The sequence below is a fragment of the Hemicordylus capensis genome, chromosome 4, assembly GCF_027244095.1.
Source record: "Hemicordylus capensis ecotype Gifberg chromosome 4, rHemCap1.1.pri, whole genome shotgun sequence".
Lineage (NCBI taxonomy): Eukaryota > Metazoa > Chordata > Lepidosauria > Squamata > Cordylidae > Hemicordylus > Hemicordylus capensis.
In genome coordinates, this window is record NC_069660.1 from 41780357 (window position 1) to 41793233 (window position 12877).

The 12877-nt window shown below is 45.1% G+C and overlaps 1 long non-coding RNA gene across 1 annotated transcript in view; it reads left to right on the top strand.

Moving 5' to 3' along the window:
• Nucleotides 1-854: 854 nt before the first annotated feature.
• The window catches only part of LOC128322074 (uncharacterized), a 46027-nt gene continuing 34004 nt past the window's right edge, over nt 855-12877 (top strand). Inside the window, exon 1 of the long non-coding RNA XR_008305505.1 lies at nt 855-939. This is a non-coding gene — a long non-coding RNA (uncharacterized LOC128322074). The remainder of the gene's footprint in view (nt 940-12877) is intronic.

Sequence of the window (12877 nt, forward strand, 5' to 3'; positions counted from 1 at the left end):
TTCGGATCCGAACAGAACCGCACATCCCTACATGGCTATTCTGTGGAGACCCCTGAGCCTAGGAGACTTGTTGGAGCTTTCCGGTTGTGGGTCTCCCCGTGAGTCACTGCAGCACAGTTCTACCCCACGGTGTCTCACGATCAGAAAAACCAGGTTAACAGAGCGCTCGCTCCGTTAAACTGGTTTAAGGGGAGGGATATTTTTGAAGGTTTGCTGCCAGGAGCCGCATGGCTCCCGTTGTAGCACATGACTGCGTGGAAGCGGGCTGGCCTTCTTTAGCCCAGTTCCGCATGGTCGTGAAAATAGCCTCAGTAGCTAGGTTACTGTGGGCTCCTAACAAAACACTCTTGTGCAAGAATGCAAATACTTAAATTAGCATGCTTGTTAGGTCAGGAATGCTGCTTTACCACATCAGCATGGGTACATTGGCATCAACCATACTATGTTGTGCAATGCGTGGGGCAGTGTCTTTGGGAAGATATTGTTGACAGACTCAATCCACCAATGAGAAAGTAATCAGCTTTGGGGCCTTCTTGCTGTTGCTCTTTCTCTTTGGAAAAAAAGTCAGATTCCTCTTCAGTCTGATTGCCTTTCTTAACAACAACAAAAATAATCAATGAAAAAAAATTAAAACCTCAGATCTTCAGTGGACTTAATGTCTTGGCATACTATCTGACTTATGAGCTTAAAAACCCAGGCTTGTGATGAGAGCTTAGTTCACAAACCAAATGCCAGAGAGTGAGAAAAGATCCACTGCCGAGTTATAATTTACAGAGGGAGGAAGACGATATAATGAGAGCACAGTTCGATACTGGGAGTTCAGTCATTAAGTGGCTCAGGAAATGGTTTGATGGGGGAAACTAAAGAATATTGGTGCCTTTGATGACAAGACTCTGAATAGAATATTGATAACACCTGGAAATCGGAAGAAAGCTAACAGTAAGTCATCTAATTCTAACTGGCCTTGCTTCCTACTTGAGGATGGGGGGTTTAGACATTGTGTGATACTAGCACTAGCACAGAGAACCTTGTTACAAAGGAGCAGACAGATTCACAGAGGCTAGGAATAGCAATGGCTATTAACTAGGAGAGCTAAACACTGAATATTCATATTCAGAAGCACTGTATCTCTAATTAAAAGATACTGGAGTAGAAAAACAGGGGCTTTCATCAAGTCTTGCTTGTGAGCTGCCAGGCACACATCTCTCTAGCTGATTTTCCTTACCTGAGTCCTATAGGGTTGCCAGCTAGGGACTAGGGATGTGCACAGAACTAGTCCGGCACTCCTGGGAGGGCAGGGGGTTGCTTTAAGGGACAGGGAAGGCGCTGCCTACCGGTCAGTCCCCACCCCACCGCTTTTTCCCTGCTGGTGTTCTCCAGAAAAGTGGGCATGCTGGGCTGCAGTGTTCCTGCTTGCAGCCCTGATCAGCCCAGCACGCCCACTTTTTTGGAGAGTGCCGGTGGTGGTAGGGAGTGGCAGGGCTACCCCTAAAAGGCACCTTTTAAAGTGGCAAATCTCTTCTGTTTACCACAGAGAGACCAACTGGCTCTCTCCAGCCCAGCATTCCTTCAGTGACTGATGCTGGTGTTACATTACATTTCTTTTTAGATTGTGAGCCTTCTGGGGAGAGGGGAGCATCTTACTATTTTTCTTTGAAAACCACTGTGAAACCTTCTGTTGAAAAGCAGTATATAAATGTATGTAGGAGGAGATCATGTATGCACTGCTGTTCCAGCGTGCAAAGATGCTGGTTGCCCTGCCTCGAGCCAAGAGGTGAAGTTGCTGGCCTGGATGGGGAGATCAGGCTGGGTGACCCGTAGGGAGGAGGACAGAGGACTGTGTGTGTGGTAAACCTAAGCAGAAGATGAATTTATGGTTAAGAAGCAGGGGCCTTGAGAACCCTGCACCGTGACAGTAGACTGAGCAGACATATAGTTCACCTGGTCATCATCTTCACAAAGGTATTTATTCTCAAATTATCCAATTTTATTCAAAATATGTGTGTATAAAACCAATAAATATATGCAAATTTTAGGCCAAGTAGAGTCTTTTTGGAGTCCTTTTTTGGTGAAAAGAGGCCTCTATTTTCATTTTTTTAGTGATGGATATCCACTGTTTTTACCATCTGGACCTAGCAACCCCAGAGTCCAGCAAGGCTGGGGTCAAGAGCTCAATAAACAAACTTTTAGAACATAAGAACAGCCCTGCTGGATCAGGCCCAAGGCCCATCTAAGCCAGCATCTTGTTTCACACAGTGGCCAACTAGATGCCTCTGGGAAGCCCACAGGCAAGAGCTGAGGGCATGCCCTCTCTTCTGCTGTTACTCCCCTGCAAATGGTATTCAGAGGCATCTTGCCTCTGAGGCAGGAGGTGGTCTATAGTCCTCAAACTAGTAACCACTGATGGACCTGTCCTCCATGAATTTATTTAAACCTTCTTTAAATTTATTTAAACCTTCTTAAAGCCATCAAGAAAGGAATTGCCCTTTTCCACAGTTGCTTCACATTGAGTTGACTCCAAGATCCCTCTCCTGATCAGTCACTGACAGCTCAGACCCCATCAGCGTATATGTGAAATTGGGGTGCACATATGCATCACTTTACACTTGCTAACAATGAACAGCATTTGGCATTTTGTTGCCCACTCCACCAGGTTGGAAAGATCCTTTTGGAGCTCCTCACAATCTATTGTGGATTACACTATCCTAAATAGTTTGGTGCCATCTGCAAATTTGGCCTCACTGTTTACCCCAACTTCTAGATCTTTATGAACAAATTAAGAAGTGCTGATCCCAGTACAGATCCCTGGGGGACCCCACTTCTTATTTCCCTCCATTTGCTGAACCAGCAAAGGCTGGCTGAAAATGGGGCAGTTCTGTTGGTGCTAGGAACCCCATCAGTTTTTGGAGCTTAGGCTGGCCCTGCTCCAATTTAGGCTCCTTAGCTGGCCTCTTGAGTAAGCCCATCAGAAGGAAGTCCAGAGCAGTCAGGTGAGCATTTCACATCTGGTGCTGGAGCTTGGCCCTGACAAAGCATCACCTCTGCTCCTAGTGTCCTAGGGACAGGTCAGGAACCCCAGTCCCTAGAGCTCCTCCAGGGCAGTGACTGCAAGGAAGGTAACATGCTTAAAGTTCAAGTTCTATTGGATATAGAGAGCTTTTCTCAAGGCCAGGGGTCTCAGCTGAGGTCTCCTCCTCCTTCTCTGAGAGTGGCCCAGTTCAGATGTAAGATGTTGAAGTGTTTAGACACTCCCCACCCCTCCGCCTTCTTACCTGTCCAAATTTGGATATAAGTGTTAGCCTCCTCTCTTCAGTCTGTGAGAGGAGGAGGAACTGGCTGCTAGTCTTCCTTCCTTGATAGATGGGCAGCCACAGCAGCCAATCGGGACACAGAGAGGGAGGCGCTTCCTTCCCTCAACTCTGATCCTCCATTACTGAATTCACATGTAATAGAGGAACCGCAAACCAGAGGCCTAAACAGTGAATTTTTTTTACAAACTGAGGGTTCAAACTGGAGTTTGGTGAGTTAACCCTCGGGTTGAGTTAGGGTCTAAACTGTGGTTTCTCACATTTAGATGTTCAGGTTTGGGGACCTCTGGATGTTCTGCCTTCAGTTCCCCATTACATCTGAACCTGGCGAGGGTCTCCTCTGGGTTTGAGTCTGTGTGGGTCCTGACACCACTGTGGAAGTTAGACTACCATATCAAGGCTACAATTCTAAACACACTTTTCAGGCAGTATGTTCCACTCAGCAATGGGACTTCTGAGTAAACATCACAGGATTGCATTGTAAATGAACCTCCACTCTGTTCTAATAATGTAATCTCTACCCTGTTGAAGCTAGGACCCTGGTAGCATCAGCTCTCTGCTGCAATGTCTCATAGTGACCACTGAGGGGTTTTAGGGTCATGGATAAAAGTGCTGGACTCCTCTCCTCTCTCTTCTTCCAGTGCTAGTCTCCATTTTGACTCTCCAGAGATGGCTGTTTGCTTTGGTCTCTCTCTTCAGCCATGAGCTACAGCTGAAATAAGCTGCAGGCTTTTCCACATTTGTTTGTAACCTTTTCTTTAAATAAATCTTTGCAGTTCTTCAAGACTAAAGAACTGTCCCAAGACCTCTTGCTTTGCTGTTTTCTCACCAAACTGGTTTTGCTTTGCTGTTTGGGGACTGAACTGCCATTCTTCCCCCACATACCCAACCTCAGATGCCAAACCCTGAAACACTGCTGCTTAGAGTCCTTCATATTTGGCCCATCTCCCAACAGCTGCACTGTGGCTAGTTGAGAAAACCTGAAGCGTTTGAGAATGAAACTGAGACTCTTGAAAGGTCGTCTGAAGTAGTGCTGATCTGAAAATGCTCCCTCATTTTTGCTGCTCAATTCACAAATGATTAAAAGGGGGGTGGATTTTTATGGGAGGTAGGGATACATGTTCAATAAATTGGGGAGGGGTACCAACAAGATGGCAGCAGTGCAGTTGTCATTTGTGATCTTTTTATGCCAACCTGTGTAGGCTGTAGTGGCAACAGCATGTAGGCCTTCCAGGTGGCTGTCTCCTGCCAGCCAACATTTGTCTCTCTCAGAATGAACCAGGGAAAGATGTGACACCATGTACTCCCCCAGTGGATTCTGGGAGTTGTAGTTGGAGGAGCTAACTACCAGGAAAGCTTATGGTTCTGTTGCCCCTACTGCTGCCTTCAAAGATATGGAGTAAGGCATAGGTCATACCTCAGTGGTAGAGCATCAACTTTGCATGAAGAAAGTTCCAGGTTCAGTTCCTGACACCTCCAGGTAGGTCTGGGAAAGATTCCTGCCTGAAATCCTGGAAAGCTGCTGCCAATCAGTGCAGATAATACTAAGTTGGATGGACCAATGGTCTGACTCAGTATAAGGCAGCTTCCTATGTTCCTATAACTAAAATAGGAACCCAGCTTAGGACCAGGCTACCTGGGAGAGTGCCTTCTCCTGCGTGATCCCCACCACACATTAAGGTCATCGAGGGAGGTCCATCTCCAGATGCCGCCAGCCCGTCAGGCGGGGACTCAGGAATGGGCCTTCTCTGTAGTCGCTCCTGGGCTATGGAATGCGCTCCCTATAGATGTTCATGGTTTAACATCTTTAGCAGTCCTTAAAGGGGCCCTTAAGACACATTTTTAAACCAGGCTTTTAGTAATCTCTGGATGTTTTAAATTGTTTTAACAGTTTGTTTTGTTTTTCTTGTGTGTATTTTTGTGAATCACCTAGAGCCTTTGGAGTCAGGCAGTATATAAATTAAACAAACAAACAAACAAATAAATAAAATAAATGAAAGATCACAAAGGATACCTGTGCTGTCCCATCCTTGTAACATCCACCCTGAAACATACTGAACATTTGGTCAAAAAGCGCTGTTTTGTTCCTCCACCAGTAATTTCCCCCATAATCACTGAAAGCAGCTTCAGTTAATTGGTTTAAAACAGTGGTAGCTTTAACATTTTTCTTCTCTTCCACAATATCAAGAATTCATACTGAAACATAGTTAACATGGGCAGGGATGTAGCTATAATTGAGCGGATGGGTTTAAAGAACTTGGGGGCTCCAGCTCCTGAGGCCCACCCCAGCTCCACCCCTCCCTTTCTTCTTTATTATCTCCCTCACTCCAAGGGGCCGCCAGAGAGAGGGGTGAACACAGGCCCCCTCCCCGCTAGCTATGCCCCTGAGCATGGCTACTGTTTTACAACATGATCAAAGTTCAAGAAGAATACACAGCCCAGGTAAGGAGTTGACACAGGTATAGTTTTAATATACCAGTAACTTTTCATAGCCATTGCCCATAGTGGCCATTTCAAACTTTCTTGGCAATTTAATTAAAAATTACTAGTATTATTTTCAGAACTGCCAATTTACTTCCTCTGCAAGTTTGTTCATTTTATGTCACTGCAGCAAATGTGCATCTTGCTTGCGTTGTTAACATTACATTACAGTATACTGATTCCCATTTGGTTGAAATATGTTCTAATATTTTCTCTCTCGGTACGATATGACAGAGATCAATTACAAAACCATTAAACATCAATTAGTGTCTTTGTAAACGATATACAAAATGATCTTGCAAAAGCTACCTTGTTATATGCCATTTGTATGTGGAAATGCTGGTTAAAAATTTAATGAACGTGTGGGAAAATTAATTAGCAATAGTTCTGCTTATAGTGTGAAGTAGCAAATCCCATTATAGTTTGTTTAGATTGCTATAGATAGAGGCTGGAATTTGTTTCCCTGATTGACAGTGGTGACTGATGCCTTGAAAAAATTAGTCAACTTGGGCCTCATTCTTCCTCTGGCCCCATCCCAACATCTTCTGCAATCTCTATCCAATACAGACCTGTCATAATATTTATTATGTCCCAGGCTGGAAGCAGTGCTTAGTTAGCAGGATGAGGTCTCCCAAGGGGCAGGTTCTCCAAAATATGAAATTAGTTCTCAGCTTTAAAAACAATAAGATAAAGTTGCAAACAACAACTGATTTCTGTGTCAGTCCAGACATTCAGTGGAACCAAAGTGAGCAGGAGAGAATGAAGACTGCTAGTCAACCATTCAGGAGTTAAGGAGTGATGGCAGGAGAACCCATAAGGCCCAGATATTTCAATGCTGCTTCAGGATGCATTTTTGAATTCTCTAGCCAATGAAATCCAGCTATATCTGGGTCAACATGACTTTTGACTCTCTATCAACTCACAGATTCATTGAACTCACCTATCCACCTCTGAATTGGGTGGATAGGTGGGTTCAATGAACCTGTACAGTTGATAGAAAGTCAACTAGATTATAATATAGTCTCTATATTATACTATAGAGGGTCTTTCAGCCCTCTATAAGCAGCCTCATTAATGCTGTGCACATGCAACAAAAGAAGCATGCATGTGTATGTTTCCTTCCCAAGTAATAAGCACCAGTGCTCACATGTGGTGGTGGGCTGGACAGTTTTTACTGATCTCTCCTTCCTCCGTAAGTGCTCTGTTTCAACTGAGAATATATCCCTGAGAGTCATGTAGCCCTCAAGGACATATTGGCAGGTGGCACATAGTACTTCCAGGGGAAAGGGAGTTGGGTGCGTGCGCACACACACACACTGCACATAAGAACATACAAACATCCCTGCTGGATCAGGCCCAAGGCCCATCTAGTCCAGCATCCTGTTTCGCACAGTTGCCCACCAGATGCCACTGGAAGCTACAGGCAGGAGTTGAGGGCATGCCCTCTCTCCTGCTGTTACTCCCCTGCAATTGGTATTCAGAGGCATCCTGCCTCTGAGACTGGAAATGGTCTATAGCCCTCAGACTAGTAGCCATTGATAGAACTCTCCTCCATGAAGTTGGCCGATCGTGAGAATAGCTTCAATGTCTTTCATACAGAGATGATGCCTTTCATACAGAGGAGACTGTGGTAAACCCCTCCTGTATTATACCAAAGACAACCACAGGGTTCTGTGGTCACCAGGAGTCAACATTGACTGAACAGCACACTTTACTTTATTTTGCTGGAGGACTGGAAAGTAACAAATGTAACAACCATTTTCAAAAAGGGATCCAGGGGAGATTTGGAAAATTCCAGGCCAGTTAGCTTAACCCCTGTTCCTGGCAAATTGATGGAAAGCATTCTCAAGGATAAAATTGTTAAGCATATAGGAGAACAGGCCCTTCTTGGGGAGAATCAGCATGGCTTCTGCAAAGGTAAATCTTTCCTCACGAAACTTTTGGAGTTCTTTGAGAGTGTCAACAGGTGTGTTAATAAAGTCAACAAGTGTGTGGATCAAGGTGATCCAGTTGACACAGCAGGCACGGGCTGTGGATGCACCTCCGGGGGGGGCGGCGGGCGACTTCTTTAAGTATAAACTGAGCTGGTGCTCCATGCCGCCCAGTAGCCCTAGTGGCGGGGAATCACCTCAGCCACTCACCTGGCTCCCACAGAGGTGAGCCCCCGCCAGCGGCCAGGTGAGTGGCAGAGGCAATTCCCCCCACCTGTGACACAGTATACCTGGACCTCCAAAAATCTTTTGACAAAGTTCTCCATCAAAGACTCTTGAAAAAACTTAGCAGTCATGGGATAAGGGAACAAGTACATGTGTAGAATGCTAACTGGTTGAAGGAGAGGAAACAGAGGGTAGGGATAAATGGAGACTTTTTGCAATGGAGGGAAGTAAGAAGTGGGATCCCCCAGGAATCTTCCCTCAGACCGGTGCTTTTTACTTTATTCATAAATGATCTAGAAGAAGGGGTAAGCAGCGAGATGGCCAAATTTGCAGATGACACCAAACTATTTAGGGTAGTGAAATCCAAAACAGATTTTGAGGAGCTCCAAAAGGATATCTTCAAACTGGGGGAGTGGGTGACAAAATGGCAAATGCAGTTCAATGTTGGCAAGTGTAATGTGATGAACATTGGGATTAAAAAACCCCTACTTCACATATACATTGATGGGATCTGAGCTGTCAGTGACTGACCAGGAGAGGGATCTTAGGGTCGTGGTGGACAGCTTGTTGCTAGGGATCATTAGGAAGGAGATTGAAAATAAAACTGCTAATATTATAATGCCCTTATACAAAACTATAGTGCTGCCATACTTGGAGTACCACATACAGTTCTGGTCACCACATCTAAAAAAGGGACACTGTAGAATTGGAGAAGTTGTAGAAGAAGGCAACCAAGATGATCAGAGGCCTAGAGTACCTTCGTTATGAAACTAAGCTACAACACCTGGGGCTTAGAAAAAGACGACAGTGTGGACACATGATAGAGGTCTATAAAATCCTGCATGGATAGAGATTTTTTCCCCCTCCCTTTCCCATAACACTAGAACCAGGATCATCCCAATGAAATTGATTGCCAAGAAACTTAGGACCAACAGAAGTACTTTTTTCTCCACACAAAGTATAATCAAGTTGTGGAATTCTCTGCCACAAGATATGGTGGCAGTTAACAACCTGGATGGCTTTAAGAGGTGTTTGGATAACTTCATAGAGGAGAGGTCTATCAGTGGGTACTAGTCTGTGGGTTATAGGCCACATCCAGCCTCAGAGGCAGGATGCCTCTGGATACCAGTTGCAGGCGAGTAACAACAGGAGAGAGGGAATGCCCTCAACCCCTGCCTGTAGGCTTCCAGTAGCATCTGGTAGGTCACTGTGTGAAACAGGATGCTGGAGTAGATAGGCCTTGGGCCTGATCCAGCATGGCTGTTCATATTTTCTTATGTAACAGCTGTGCCAGGAAGTAAAGTTCACTTCAGTTCAGTTTTATTTCGTTCTATGATCAGAAACTGGAAGTAAAGTTATGTGTCTTGTCCACTAGAAAATGTTGGGTGAACATTTGATCATTGGTTGAGGCTGAGCCAAACACGCACAGCCAATTTTAAATTCAACTGATCCCATTGGTTTGCCTGATGAGAATTCAAATATGCATAGTTGTCAAAAGAAATAGTACCCAAATTTGATTTGTGAATTTATAAAGCACTATTCATTTTCACTCTGAACTTCTAGGGTGATGAATTCCCTGGGTTTGCATGGTACAAATCTAAATTAGGAAATTCATCACATCTTCTTACAATTATATGGCTGAAAATAACCAACCTAAATGTCACTAGTCCAATCTCCTGCACTGACACCAGATCTCTCATACCAAAGACTTTGAAAATATTAACCCATATAGCAAAAGCATAGACCATATGCCTCCAAAGAAGGAGGGAAGGGATAAGAATTATTTAGGTCAAAAGAGACTATGGATGCAAGCTGGCCATTAACAAATTGAGGCTGGAAATCTGATCATTTTCAAAAATTAGAGATCTGTAAAAAGCCCCTGAGAAATTTTACTCATCTTAGAATGTTGTGGCTTCTTAAAAACTAATAGATTTATTGCGGCTTTTTTTTTTAAAAAAAGAATAGACCCCACACCATTTTATGCATGAAGAATTATGCTGGGGTGTTTTTTTAAAAGTGTGTATACATATGTGGGCATAAAAAAAGCAACATGTAATCAGTGGAGCCAAATAGCCATGAGATGGAAGAGCACAAGCCCTTTTCAGAGGCCATTAGTGCATACCATGAATGCATATGGGATGTTTGTGTGTATTTATGTGTGCATATGCTTGTGTGCGTGCGCAGCGTCACAGTGTCAGGCTCTACTTAGTGGTGCCATATTACCGTGCATCATGTTGGCCAGCACTTTTGTTTTGCGCCAGCATCTCTGTTTTGCAGAAGGGCTATAATGCATACATACTCACTCACTCACTGCTATCACTAAAAAAACCTGCTAAACTCCAAAACCTCTTCCAACTGTAAAATTCCATGAGTTTTTTATCCTATCTTGTCCAGTGTCACATGATAAATCATTCCCAGAACCAAGGGGAGCTACAGAGCAGTTTGTGATGTGGCAGGGCCAAAACCTTGGGTGTGCCTAAAGTAGTTCTGTGCACCCTGGTTTGGCCACTGTATCTTGCTGTTTCCTGTGAAGGACAGAACACTAAGGGTGCCTATTTGTTTAGAAAGAGGACTATTATTGTGTTCAGCCATGAGAGCTAACTGGCTGTTGAATAACTCATCATAGAGGGGCTTAGACCTTGGGGACAAGCCCAGTGGCATGCCTACAGCTGTTGTATATAGACTGAGAATTAATCTAGACAAGACAAAGATGGTTTTTGGTCATAGAGAAGCTGTTCTGGGAGCAGCCAGAGATTCAGTCTGTTTTTGAAATGGATTGCATTCCCTTTCAGTGGTGAGGTTTGTAGCAGGGAAATGCTCCTGAACCAAGCCAGGTGGTGGCTGTGGCACTTTTGCACAGGTTTGGCTATGCACCAGCTGCACCCATCCCTGGAGAAGGCAGAGCTGTAGTTGCATGCTCTGGTCACACATGCTCTGGCCACATCAAAGTTAGATTGTTGGGAGATATTTAAGATGGGGTTGCCTTTGAAGAGTGTTTGGAATTGATAGCTGGAACAGAATGCTGAGAGGAGAACACTAGTGAGGGACCATTTGATACCAGTTTGAGATCAGGGCATTTAAAGGACCACTTGCTTCCTGTCTACTGAGGTTTTAGGCCCTACTCTTGATGACTTCACACATCATAGAGAACTGGCAGCTAGGCCGAACCACTGGAGCATGTGTGGGATCTTGGCTTCCAGTGTCTGGAAGGTTATGCTGACGTTGGGCATATCATCCGTACCCACCAGTCTTGGCATATTCTCCCCAACTTGTGGTTCCTAAACTGACATCTGTAACCTACTTCAAAACTTGGTTACAGATGTCAGGGTTGGAACTGCAAGTAGGGTAGAATATGCCAACACTGGGAGGTTCAGAGTACATGTCCAATATCATGTCCTGACACTGGAAGTCAGGGACAGGGTCTTGCTCATTTTCTGGGAACTGGCGTGTCGGCTGAGCCATTGGTTCTTCATGACATGTGAAGCAGGCTTCTATGTCCCACTGCACTTCAATGTCCCACTTCTGTACAGTGGTGATGTAGAACATCCTCAGTGAGGATGTAGAACAGGGTCTTGTCCTTTACAGCCTCCCCACCCCCACCCCCACCCCTTGAGCTAGCACTCAGTGATTGGCCTTGGGACTGGAGGTCTTTCTTGCCTTCTTTGCACTGCCAAAGTAAAGAATTATCCTATTCCAAGAAGCACAAGATCAGAGGTGCCAGGAGATCAAGCCCAAGCAGGAGACCAGCTGGAAGCAGGACCAAGGGCTTGTTCTTAGATTTCAGGAATTGGAAAGCTCCCAGGGTGTCATCTCTAAGGCTGAGAATGTTGTTTCAGCAAGGAGTGGATGTCATCTGAATACTGCCCTGCTCTTCTCTCTAGCTTTGTCCACTTCTGCACAAGAGTTACTGTCAAAACGTAGAGGCAGTGTCCTGTTCTGCAGGCCTCTACCCTGACAGGTTGGCTGTCAGAGGACTCCTATGAGTCTGATGATGCCAGTACGGATGCCTCCACTGGGAACAGCAGAGAAGGGATGATGGAGCTGGGGCTTCCCGGCCTAACTTGTCCTTGAACTATTTGAATCCTTCCCACTGAGGGGCTTCCAGACTCAGGATTCTGGTTAAGGTAGTTTATCTGATTAGACCTTACATCAAGGTGAGCAGACACAGTGCACTTGGGATTCAAAAAGTGCAATGGTGAGCAACCCAAATTATTGCTAGTGCACTTATGTGGCATGCAGAAAATCCAGGTTCAATCCCTGGCATCTTATCTGAAACCCGGGAGAGTCGCAGCCGGTCAGTGCAGACCAGGACTGCTCATCTTCGGCCCTTCTGCAGATATTGGCCTACAACTCCCATAATCGCTGGGTATTGGCCACTGTGGCTGGGAATTATGGGAGTTGCCCAAAAACGGCTGGGGGGCCAAAGCTGAGCAGGCCTGGTGTAGACAATAGTGACCTATATGATCTAACTCTGGCATTATGTACAGCATGGTAAAGGAAGGCTTGCTCAAACCAACCTCTCAAGGCTCATAGATTGCGAGTCCTTTGGGGACAGTGAACCATCTTAATTTTTTTTGTCTTCTTTATTTATAGCAATAGCAATAGCACTTACATTTATATACCGCTCTATAGCTGGAAGCTCTCTAAGTGGTTTACAATGATTTAGCATATTGCCCCCCAACATTCTGGGTACTCATTTTACCGACCTCGGAAGGATGGAAGGCTGGGTCAACCTTGAGCCCCTGGTCAGGATCGAATTTGTAACCGTCTGGTTACAGGGCGGCAGTTTTACCACTGCGCCACCAGGGGCTCATTGGTTGAAAAGTGGTATATAAATATTTGGAGGTGGAGGAGGGGTCCTGCGGCAGGGGTTCCCTATGGGGTATGACAGCATCATGGACCCTCAAGCCTTGGTCAGGCTCTTCTTGTAAG